Source organism: Sciurus carolinensis, chromosome 3, assembly GCF_902686445.1.
Source record: "Sciurus carolinensis chromosome 3, mSciCar1.2, whole genome shotgun sequence".
Taxonomy (NCBI): Eukaryota; Metazoa; Chordata; class Mammalia; order Rodentia; family Sciuridae; genus Sciurus; species Sciurus carolinensis.
Window position 1 is genome coordinate 13,403,567 of NC_062215.1, and position 13,075 is coordinate 13,416,641.

The window sequence follows — 13,075 nt, forward strand, 5'->3', positions numbered from 1 at the left end:
TTGTATATATATACCACAGTTTCTTTATCCATTCATCAATTGAAGGGCATCTAGGTTGGTTCCATAGTCTGGCTATTGTGAATTGAGCAACTATGAACATTGATGTGGCTGTATCTCTGTAGTATGCTGATTTTAAGTCCTTTGGGTATAGGCCAAGGAGTGGGATAACTGGGTCAAATGGTAGGTCCATTCCAAGTTTTCTAAGGAATCTCCACACCACTTTCCAGAGTGGCTGCACTAATTTGCAGCCCCACCAGCAATGTATGAGTGTACCTTTTTCCCCACATCCTCTCCAACACCTGTTGTTGCTTGTATTCTTGATAATCGCCATTCTAATTGGGGTGAGATGGAATCTTAGTGTAGTTTTGATTTGCATTTCTCTTATTACTAAAGATGGTGAACATTTTTTCATATGTTTCTTGATTGCTTGTAGAACTTCTTCTGTGAAGTGTCTGTTCATATCCTTAACCCATTTGTTGATTGGGTTATTTGTATTATTGGTGTAGAGTTTCTTGAGTTCTTTATATATTCTGGAAATTAGTACTCTATCTGAAGTATGAGTGGCAAAGATATTCTCCCACTCTGTAGGCTCTCTCTTCGCATTGCTGATAGTTTCCCTTGCTGAGAGAAAGCTATTTAGTTTCAATCTATCCCAGTTGTTGATTCTTGCTTTTATTTCTTGTGCTATGGGAGTCCTGTTAAGGAAGTCTGATCCTAAGCCAACAAGGTGAAGATTTGGACCTACTTTTTCTTCTATAAGATGCAGGGTCTCGGGGCTGGGGAGATAGCTCAGTCGGTGGAGTGCTTGCCTTGTAAGCACAAGGCCCTGGGTTCGATCCCCAGTACCCAAAAAAAAAAAAAAAAAAAAAAAAAGATGCAGGGTCTCTGGTCTGATTTCAAGGTCCTTGATCCATTGTGAGTTGAGTTTTGTGCAGGGTGAGAGATAGGGGTTTAGTTTCATTCTGTTGCATATGGATTTCCAGTTTTCCCAGCACCATTTGTTGAAGAGGCTATCTTTTCTCCATTGCATATTTTTGGCACCTTTGTCTAGTATTAGAAAATTGTATTTATTTGGGTTTGTGTCCCTGTCCTCTATTCTGTACCATTGATCTACCTGTCTCTTTTGGTGCCAGTACCATGCTGTTTTTGGTACTAGTGCTTTGTAGTATAGTTGAAGTTCTGGTATTGCGATACCCCCTGTTTCATTCTTCCTGCTAAGGATTGCTTTCACTATTCTGGGTTTCTTATTCTTCCAGATGAATTTCATGATTGCTTGCTCTATTTCTGTGAGATACGTTATTGGGATTTTAATTAGAATTGCATTGAATCTGTATAGCACTTTTGGTAGTATGGCCATTTTGACCATATTAATTCTGCCTATCCAAGAACATGGAAGATCTTTCCATCTTCTAAGGTCTTCCTTAATTTCTTTTTCAATGTTTTGTAGTTTTCATTGTAGAGATCTTTTACCTCTTTGGTTAGATTGATGCCCAAGTATTTTATTTTTTTTGAGGCTATTGCAAATGGAGTTGTTTTCCTCATTTCCCTTTCAGCTGTTTCATCGCTTGTGTATAAAAATGCTGTAGATTTATGCGTGTTGATTTTATAGCCTGCTGTTTTGCTGAATTCATTGATGAGGTCTAGAAGTTTTCTGGAGGAGTTTTTTGGATCCTCTAAATATAGAATCATGTCATCCGCAAATAGTGACAGCTTAAGTTCCTCTTTTCCTATTCGTATCCCTTTAATTTCTTTAGTCTGCCTAATTGCTCTGGCTGGAGTTTCGAGGACAATGTTGAATAGAAGTGGTGAAAGAGGACATCCCTGTCTTGTTCCTGTTTTTAAAGGGAATGGTTTCAGTTTTTCTCCATTAAGAATGATGTTGGCCATGGGCTTAGCATAAATAGCCTTTACAATGTTCAGGTATGTTCCTACTATCCCTATTTTTTCTAGTGTTTTGAGCATGAAGGGGTGTTGTATTTTGTCAAACGCTTTTTCTGCATCAATTGAAATAACCATATGATTCTTATCCTTAAGTCTATTGACATGATGGATTACGTTTATTGATTTACGAATGTTGAACCATCCTTGCATTCCAGGGATGAACCCCACTTGATTGTGGTGCACAATTTTCTTAATATGTTTTTTGATATGGTTTGCCAATATTTTGTTAAGGATCTTTGCATCTATATTCATCAAGGATATTGGTCTAAAATTTTCTTTCCTTGATGTGTCTTTTCCTGGTTTGGGTATGAGGGTGATATTAGCTTCATAGAATGAGTTCGGTAGGGTACCCTCCTTTTCTATTTCCTGGAATACTTTGAGAAGTATTGGAATGAGTTCTTCTTTGAAGGTCTTGTAGAACTCGGCTGAGAATCCGTCTGGTCCTGGGCTTTTTTTGGATGGTAGATTTTTAATGGCTTCTTCTATTTCATTGCTTGATATTGATCTATTTAAATCGTGTATGTCCTCCTGGTTCAGTTTGGGAGGAGCATATGTCTCTAGAAATTTGTCGATCTCTTTAATATTTTCTATTTTGTTGGAGTATAGATTTTCAAAATAGCTTCTCATTATGTTATGTATTTCAGTGGTGCCTGTCATGATATTTCCTTTTTCATCACTAATTTTAGTAATTTGAGTTTTCTCTCTCCTTCTCTTTGTTAGTGTGGCTGTCAGGATGTTTGTGTTAGTTTTTCATTGCTGTAACAAAATACCTGAGGCTGGGTAATGTATAAAGAAAAGAGGCTGTTTAGCTCACAGTTTTTTGTTTGTTTGTTTGTTTGTTTTGAGGCACAGTCTCACTTTGTGTCAGGCTGACCTCAAACTTCTGGGTTCAAGTGATTCTCCTGCCTCAGCCCCCAAGTACCTGGGATTACAGGTGTATGCCACCATGCCTGACCTCGCTCATAGTTTTGGAAGATGAAAGTCCAAGATTGGGGAGCATCATTTGTTTGGCCTCTGGTGAGGGCTTCATGGTCATATCACAACATGGCAGATGGCATAATGGTGGGAACAACTCTTGTTCTTTTTTGTGAACCTCTTTCTCAAGAAGTGATAGTGGTCCCATAAGAACTTTGATAATCCATTCTAAGGGCAGCACCCCCAGTGACATAACTACTTCCCTCTAAGACCACCTCTTAAAGGTTCCACCAACTCCCAATCTTATCACACTGAGGAATACATTTCCAACACATGAACCCTTAAGGGACACACTCAAGCCATATCCAAACCACAGTAGTATTAAGTCCTGTATCTCAGGAGAGTGCTTCCATAATGATAAGCTCTTCCTTCTCTAATTTTATGTTTCCAGCCCTATTCCAGCACCCTCCAGATCCATGCCCATATGTATTCTCCTGGCTCTTGCTGGCTGGGTCCTGCAGTTCCTTTAGACTCTTGTCTCTTTCAGAAGTAGGCTTCCCTAGCTAGGTTATTTTGTAACTTAACCCTAGTTGTTGGTCTTGTGGTTAGGAGAAGAAGAGGAGGAAGATCCCAAGGGGGAGTCATTGTTGTTGTATGTTATGGTTTGGATTTTTAATGTCCTCTGAAAAACTCACATGTTAATGCAGGAATGTTCAGAGGTGAAATGATAAGATTATGAGAACTGTAACCCTATAAGTGGATTAATCCACTTTATGGGTTAATAATGAAAATGGATTACTGGGTGGTATCTAGGCAGATGGGGTATGGTTGGAAGAAGTAGGTCACTGGGGGTTTGCCCTTGGACTATATTCTGTCCCTGGATCATCTCTCTTTGTCCTTCTCTCTCTCTCTCTCTCTCTCTCTCTCTCTTTCATGAGCTGAGACCTCTAAAAAACCCTTTAAGCCCCAAATTAACTTTTCTCCTCTATCTCATTCTTGTTAGGTATTTTGGTCAGAGTGACAAAAAGCTCACACATCTTAAAATGCAGAAACCTCTGCAACATCTTTAGATTTTTTTATTAGAGCATTATAGTTATACATAGAAGTTGGGCTGATTTGGACAAAATCATATGTGCATGGAATTTAATTTACTCCATTTCCGTCTCCCCTTTCCCTCCTCTCTTCCCTTCCCCATTCTCCTTCTACTCTACTGATCTTCCTGTCACTCATTTATTTTTTATTTTTATTTTTTTTATTTTTGGGGTGCTGGGGAATGAACCCAGGGTCTTGTGCTTGCAAAGGCAAGCACTCTACCAACTACGCTATCTCCCCAGCCCCTCACTCATTTATTTTTGATTGGTGCTTTCTACATACACATAAAGGTGAAATTCTCTGTGGCACATTTATAGATCTCATTAAATTGAATCTGGATTTCCACCCCTTTTCCATTGCTCTTCCCTTCCTCCCTCCCTCCCTCCCTCCCTCCCACCCTCCCAATCTTCTATTCCATTGATCTTCCCTATAGGGTTCTGATATCCTATCCCTCACCTCCTACCCCATGCCTTCCTTCTTTCCTTATGCTCTAACTTCCACATATGGGAGAAACATTTGACCCTTGATTTTCTGTCTGGTTTATTTCATTTAGCATGATGTTCTCTGTGTCCATCGTTTACTGGCAAATGCACAATTTCATTCTTATTTACAGCTCAGTAAAACTCCATTGTGTGTATATACTGCATTTTCTTGATCCACTCATCTATTGATGGGCTTCTAGACACTTTCCCTAATTTGGCTATTGTGAAGTGTGCTGCAAAAACATTGAAGAAGCTGTACCACTAGGGTATGCTGCTTTTAATTCTTTTGGATAAATACCAAGAAGTGTGTAGCTGGGTCATGTGATGGTTCAAGTCCTGCTTTTTTGAGGAATTCCCATAATGCTTTCCAGAGTGGTTGTATTAATCCCACCAAAAACATAAGCGTATCTTTTGCCACATCCTCACTAGCATTTACTGTTATTTGTGTTCTTGATAATTGCCAATCTGACTGGAGTGGGATAAATGCTTAGTGTGGTTTTGATTTGCATTCCCCTGATCCTCTGCATCATCTCTAAGTGTATTCTTTAAGAAGGAATGAGCTGCTGGGCATGGTGGCACACGCCTCTAATCCCAGTGGCTTGGGAGGCTAAGGCAGGAGGATCGTGAGTTCAAATCCAGCCTCAGCAATTTAGCGAGGCCCTGAGTAACTCAGTGAGACTCTGTCACTAAATAAAATACAAAAATGGACTGGGGACATGGCTCGGTATTTAAGCACCCCTGGGTTCAATCCCTGGTAATCCCCCCCTCCCGCCAAAAGTAGGCCATTTCTGTAAGATCAAAGAGTTCAAGGGAATCCAGGGTCACAAGACTCTTGAGAACATGAATCCAGAAGTCCCCACTGTTCCCTCAGTCTCCCACGTCTTCGATCCATCAGGGAGTTGACAGTAGCATAACGAACTAGCTGAAGTTGACTATCCAACTTTCTCTGAAACTTCACTCTTTTTTTTTTTTTTTTTGGGGTGCTGGGGATCGAACCCAGGACCTTGTGCTTACAAGGCAAGCACTCTACCAACTGAGCTATCTCCCCAGCCCCTGAAACTTCACTCTTGATAATTCTGAGGCCTGATTTTCAAAACCGTTTGCGTACTGTAGATGAGTCTCCATAGGCTGCCGAGGGGTGTCCTCTGGATTTCACACTTAACCCCCAATGGCTAAGTAAGTACTCCGAGTCTCTGTTTCTCTCCAGTACTGACTGCCCCCAGAAACAGCCGCTCACTTTCATTTCTTCTATCTCCACAGCTTTTCTTGAGGGCCCGGGTGTTCCCCTGCAACGGTCATCCTAGTTCGCCACCAGTTGGTCTGAACCACTGCATCCCTGCAGTTCACCAGGGGCCATCGGTGCTCCATCCACTACCAGCCATGGTTCTCACTGCCAGCTAGCCACAGGGCCATCTGGTTACAAAAGCCCATTGTAGAGTCAGCATTCTTGGGTCACTTTCAGCATCAAATGAAGTAGGTCCAGTTTCCCACAAAGCAGACTCTGAGATAGATATTTGCACCAAGGGAGCTTACTAAGGCTCGCCTGGAGGTCAGCACATGTGAGCAAGCCAAGGAGGGGGCTTGGGAAGAGGGAGAAGTGGAACCACATGGAGGTTGTGTGACAGAGGCCCCATGGATGCTTCGGGGTGTTTCTCCAGAGCTGCAATGATCCTTCAGGCTTGTCCCAGATTGCAGCAAGAGGACCAGGACTTCTATCCTTACATCACCTAGTCATTGGCTAATAGGCAGCTCTTAGAGCTGAAGGTGACCCCAGGGAGCAGGCAAGGTCGACAGCTGTGGCACCAACCCTCCAGGAATAAGCAGTTCGGTCCTGACGACGGTGACAAGCTGGGCAATGTCCCAGTGTCCACTAAATAGAGCCAACAAACAGAACAACAAAAAGCCAGGGAGCCCAGTGCCATGGTGCATGCCTGTATCCCAGCTGCTTAGGAGGTTGAGGCAGGAGGATTTCAAGTTCAAGGTCAGTTTGGGCAACTTAGCAAGACTCAAAGAAAAATCTAAATTATTTTAAAAATTTGTTCTTTTTAGCTCTACATGGCAGTAGAATGTACTTTGGCATATCATACATACATAGAGTGTAACTTCCCATTCTTGTGGTTGCACATGATGTGGAGTTTCACTGGTCATGTATGCATATATGACGTAGGAATGTGATGTCTTTGATTTGTTCTACTGTCTTTCCCATTGCCATCTCCCCTCCCTTCCCCTTTTCCCCCCTGTCCAGTCTGGTGAACCTTCACCTACCACTTCCTCATGCCCCATCGTGAGTCAGCATCTGCATATCAGAGAGAACATATTTAGCCTTTGTTTTTTGGGGACTAATTTCACTTAGCATGATAGTCTCTAGTTCCATCCAATTACTGGCAAATGGCATAATTTCATTTTTCTTTATGGCTGAGTAATATTCCATTGTGTGTATGTACCACATTTTCTTTATCCATTCATCTGTTGAAGGGCACCTAGGTTGGCTCCACAGTTTAGCTATTGTGAATTGAGCTACTATGAACATTGATGTGGCTGCATCACTGTAGTATGCTGATTTTAAGTCCTCTGGGTATAGGCCAAGGAGTGGGATAGCTGGGTCAAATGATGGTTCCATTCCAAGTTTTCTGAGGAATCTCCATACTGCTTTCCAGAGTGGCTGCACCAATCTGTAGTCCCACCAGCAATGTATGAGTGGACCTTTTCCCCCTCATCCTTGGCAACATCTATTGTTACTTGTTACTTGTATTCTTGATAACTGCCATTCTGATTGGAGTGAGATGAAATCTCAGTGTAGTTTTAATTTGCATTTCTCTAATTGCTGGTGATGTTGAACATGTTTTCATGTATTTGTTGACCATTCCTATTTCTTCTGTGACCTATCTGTTCAGTTCCTTTGCTTATTTATTGATTGGGTTATTTGATTTTTTGGAAAGTTTTTTGAGTTCTTTATATATCCTGGAGATTAATGCTCTGAGGTGCAGGTGGCAAACATTTTCTCCCAATCTGTAGGTTCTCTCTTCATGTTCTTGATTGTTTACTTTGAGGCGAAGAAACTCTTTAGTTTGATAAAATCCCATTTATTGATTCTTGATTTTACTTCTTGTGCTTTAGGAGTCTTGTTGAGGAATTTGTAAACCGACATGATGGAGATTTGGGTCTCCTTTTTTTTTTTTTTTTTTTTTTTTTTTTTGCGGTGCTGGGGATCGAATCCAGGACCTTATGCTTGCGAGGCAATCAATCACTCTACCAACTGAGCTATCTCCCCAGCCCTGGGTCTACTTTTTCTTCTAGTAGGGGCAGGGTCTCTGGTCTAATTTCTAGGTTCTTGATCCACTTTGAGTTTTGTGCAGGTGAGAGATAAGGGTCTAATTTCATTTCATTACATATGGATTTCCAGTTTTCCCAGCACCATTTGTTGAAGGGGACATCTTTTCTATAATTTGTTTATGGCAACTTTGTCTAGTATGAGATAACTGTATTTATGTGGATTTGTCTCTGTGTCTTCTATTTTAAAGCAATATTTTTAAAAAAGATCTGGGCATGTGGTTCAGTGATACAGCACTTGTATAGCATGCTCAGGACCCGGGTTCAATTTCTGGTAAAAAAAGAATTACAAACTAAGGGAAAGTGAAGGGCCAGAAGGGTGGAAGTGAATTACAAAGGGGAGCTGAATCCCTGATCTGTTTCTTACAAATGGGGCAATTCAAACTGGTGTTGAAATTCTTCGTATTTGAAGAAACTAATGGAATCTGGGCAGCTACAACTTGGAAAGTATTTAAGAACTTAACTTCATTATTATTATTATTATTATTATTTTGGAGGGGTACCAGGGATTGAACTCAGGGGCACTCGACCGCTGAGCCACATCGCCAGCCCTATTTTGTATTTTATTTAGAGACAGGGTCTCACTGAGCTAGTTGCTCAGCGCCTTGCCATTGCTGAGGCTGGCTTTGAACTCTCCACCCTGCTGCCTCAGCCTCCCAAGCCACAGGGATTACACGCATGTGCCACCACGCCCGGCTTAGAACTTCATTATTTTTATAATTTTTTGAGACAGTGATCTTGCTATGTTGCCGGGGCTGGCCTCAAACTTCTGGGCTCAAGTGATCCTCTGGCCTCAACCTCCTGGCTAGCTGGGACTATAGGTGTGTGCAGCCACACCGGGTTTGTTCTAGCAACTTTGCTTAAATCTTATGTTACTTACTCTTATGAGGGAAAAATTCCTGGGTAATGTAAAATTGGAAGTTGAGGATTAAACAAAATTCCAGCAAGGAAGGATAAAGGTTCAAAACAGTTAATAGGTTGCATAATAATTGAACTCAATAGGCATTTGAGTATCCACTATGTGACAGATACAAAGATAAACACATTCCCAACTTTATGAACAAAAGGAAATAGAAATATTTTACAATCTTTAAAAAAAATCAAGTTCCACATTAACATTGTTTTATAGTCACTCAAAAAATTAAGAACATTTTTCTACATCTTAGGAGGCAGCATAAATCCAGACTTTCAAATCACTACACTCAAAAATTGGTACCGAGGGGAGGGGCCAGGCGGTGGGGATGGACTGAGACAGACACTGTTTCCTTGTATACATGTATGATCACACTACTGGTGTGACTCAACACACCAGAGGAAAAAGTAATGCTCCACTTGTGTACAATGTGTCAAAATGCATTCTACTGTCATGTCAAACTAATTAGGATAAATTTTAAAGATGAAAAAAAAATTGGTGCTGAAAGCTGGGAGTGGTGGCACCAAGGGCTCAGGAGGCTGAGGCAGGAGGACCATTAGTTCAAAGCCAGCCTCAGCAAGAGCAAGACACTAAGCAACCAGTGAGACCCTGTCTCTAAATAAAAATACAACATAGGGCTGGGGATGAACTCAGTGCCGGAGTTCAATCCCTGGTACACCCAATCCCGCCAGTGAGCACACACACACACACACACACACACAAAAATTGCTCTTCAAGACTCACTCTGTGGCTTCACTGTCACATTTACTTTACTCAGGATCATTAGTTTTTGGTGGTACTGGGGATTTATCCCGACCCGCAGGACTACAACGGGAACCTGGAGCGGGGAGCGGGGATTGGGAGAGACAAGAGACACGAGAAATGGAGACAAGACAGCAGTCTGATCAAGTCTCATTTATTAGGGAGGTAAGTCCAGTTGACATCAAGTACAAAAGGCAATCAGGGGAAGGGCGCGCAGGCAGAACTCTTCGGTGTGCTGGACTCCCTGTGGTGACTAGTGCGGTCCACACCGAGCGCCCGAGCAGGGAAGCAGCTTGGCCAGTCATAAGGCACCCCGCGGTCTAGCCCAACACAGTGTTGTCTGACAGTCGCTGGTGCAGGAGGCACGCCCGCCAGCGGCCGGCAGGCGCCATCTTAGCCCAACATGTGGCCAGGCAGGGTCCTCGGTCGGAGGGCTCCGGACAGGTCCCCCTTTTTTATTTTATAGAGCTGGAGTGACAATCCCTGGGGAACTGCACCTGCTTAGGTTGGAACGCACTATCCTAGTCACATGGCCCGTGGTTGGAGAAGACCGCAGCACAGGCGACTTTCCTGTTTTAGGACTATCTTGTTAGAATCTATAGATAGCGTTCTCTTACCCATCATCGGTTGTCCAGTTCAGCTCACAGGGGGGATGGTCTATTAAGATCTATATATTGATCAGGTGTTACACCATCACGATCCATCATCTCCAGTCGATGGTAATGAACCTGAATAGGTTTTGCCTGTATAGCCTCAATTTGAGCTCTGATAAAAGCCATAATCTTATTGACTATCACAGGACCTATAGATACTACGAGCAGCAAGCAAAGGAGGGGACCTAAGAAGGGAAGGAGATAGGGAAGGAGTTCACTGAATCCAGTCCATAGTGGATTATCAGCCAATGCTCGTCGATGTTTTTCTAGGTCTTCTTGCAGCTGTTTGATCTTGTTCTTTACAATTCCTGATTTGTTAGCATAGAAACAGCATTTCTCCTGTAAAGCCAAACAAATGCCTCCCTGTTTGGCAGTTAGAAGGTCTAAACCTCTCCTGTTTTGTAGGACCACTTCTACTAAGGAATCTACCTGATCTTGAAGATCTTGTATGGTGCTCGAGAGTATTTGTACATCAGAGATCAATTGTTTGGATAATTTAGCTTATTGAGTAAGAGAGACCCCCAGACCAGCAGTACCTAGGCCACTGCTGTAGTTATTCCAAGTCCTGCAAGTAAAGGGATGAAAGTGACAGCATGTTTAGGTCACCCTGCAATGTGATCAATTGTTGGTATAGGAACAGGCTCATCTCCTGGAATAATGTCTACGTCTAGGAGCAAGGCAGCTAGGACACATAGTTCAGTCCAGTTGATTGGCAGTTGAATAAAAGCCTTATTACCTCCACAGACAAATAGAGTGCCATTAGGCGGGGACAATGGCTGTGAAAAATTGAATGTCTTGGAGCAATCACTAAATGTTATAGTCCCTATATCCAAATCCCAGGTATTATTATAGCAGGTGAGAAAAAGCAAGTAGTATTGGAGTACATGAATGGTTGTACCAAAAATGGTGGAGTCGGTAAACAATTTCCACTGGTGAAACTGGACCATGATGCATCAAGATTGGTCATAGTCTTACAGCTTATCATTGTGAGGTTGGTAGCAGAGTTATTTCTATAATCAATTGGGATAGCCAGTGGAACAGGATATCCTTGCTGCAGGCAAAGCCAACAATCTACAGTCAAGGGAGAGTTGGACCAGTTAAGCAAGGCGTGAGTGGCCTCAAGAATATCATAAGTGGCAGATTCTATCTCAGAAGGTCTGTGTTTAGGTAATGATAGTGGATGATATAAGAGACTGGGATGCAGTTCCTCGTGCATCCGTTGAATTTTATCATAGACTTGTTTGGCTCTATTAGAATCTTGGGGACCTCCTCTGTCAGACACATGTAGAGGGGCCATAGTAGACCAGCAAACTGTTTTCCCCACTAAGCCTGTAGGACATGAGGCAACACTTAATCCTCCAAGGTTATTAGACCAATCCCCTCCAGTTGATCCTGGATGGGACTTTATTAAGGTAGTAGTAAAATAGGTTTTATTCCCTGAAGAACAGGTGTGAGCTGAGGAATAACGAGAGCTATGAAAGGAAGTGTGAAAGGTCGTGCAAGAACAGGGTGCAGGTTTGCCATTAACTGGGGGAATAATTTGTGGTTTTCCAATACAGTACCACTGAGTATGTCTCCCAAAATGCAATGTGACTGCCGCAATCTATCTCTTGGCGTTGTTTCGGGAGATTACTGATGTATGATGGCTTGTAACTTGCCTCATCAGTACTCAATATAAATCCTCCCTCACACTTACATGGTTTGTTTTTGAGCTCCAGTAATACTCATGAGCCTTAGCAGGGTCCTCAAACCCTGCATGGCTGTAGGAGAGCAGTGAACAGGCAGCCATTATCCAGAGAATCAATGTTTTGTCCATACCTGTGGAAGGAGAAGAAAAGACTCTCAGGGATGATTTTTGTCCCTGGAGGGGGTAACTTCATTAACTTGGCATACAAGGCGCTCTGGCAGCCATCTGGCTGCATCAACTTTTTGAGAGAAGATGCAGTCTGAGCCTCGACCCCAGATCAAGACTGGGTCTGCACCGTGCCATGAACCATCCAATGGCTCTTTCCATTTTACCATGGCAAAATGCTTTTGAGATTCCGGGTGCCAGAAACGATCAGTGGCAGATTTCCCATGATCATCCATTTTTTAAAAATTGAGAATGAGTAAAGCATGATTGAGTATATTACGGGGAGAACACTTGGTTGGGTACCATTCCCCCTTTTTTATTTTATCAATAGTAGTTTTAAGGGAAAGATGTGCTCTCTCGACCATTCCTTGGCCTTGAGGATTATAAGGAATTCCGGTGACATGTTGAATTAGTAACTTTTCACAAAATTTTGGGAGGGTTTTGGCTGTATATCCAGGTCCATTATCTGTTTTAATTGTTTAGGTATGCCCAAGACTGAGAAGCAATGTAATAGATGAGCGATTACATGTTTCGTTGCTTCTCCAGCCTGAAGGGTAGCCAATATAAACCCACTAAATGTATCTATGCAGAAATGAATATACTTTAGATTACCAAACTCTAAGAAATGGGTAACATCCATTTGCCACACCATGTTAGGAACAAGGCCTTTAGGATTAACTTCTAGATGTGGAACCGGTAGATGAGTAGCACATGTGGTACAGTCTTTTACTATTTGTCCTGCTTGTTCCCTAGTGATCTTGTAGAGTAACCTAAGAGAGCGGGCATTTAAATGATGTAGGTTATGAGTGTCTTGAGCTTGCCTAATATTATCTGAAAAGGCTACCGCAACCACTTTGGTGGCTGTGTCAGCAATTTTATTGCCCTTGACCAATGACCCCGGAAGGCCAGAGTGAGCTCTGATGTGTCCAATAAACAAAGGCTCCCTTCTGTTATGGATGAGTGTCTGACATTGAAGGAACAGTGATGCTGTTTTAGAAACATGTCTGATCTGAGAGACAGTTTCAAGGAGTGGCACCGAGTGCGCTAAGTAGGCACTGTCTGTGTAGATATTAAAGGGTCGATTGGGAAAGGCAGATAAAGCTGCAATAAGAGCCTGTAATTCAACAAGTTGGGC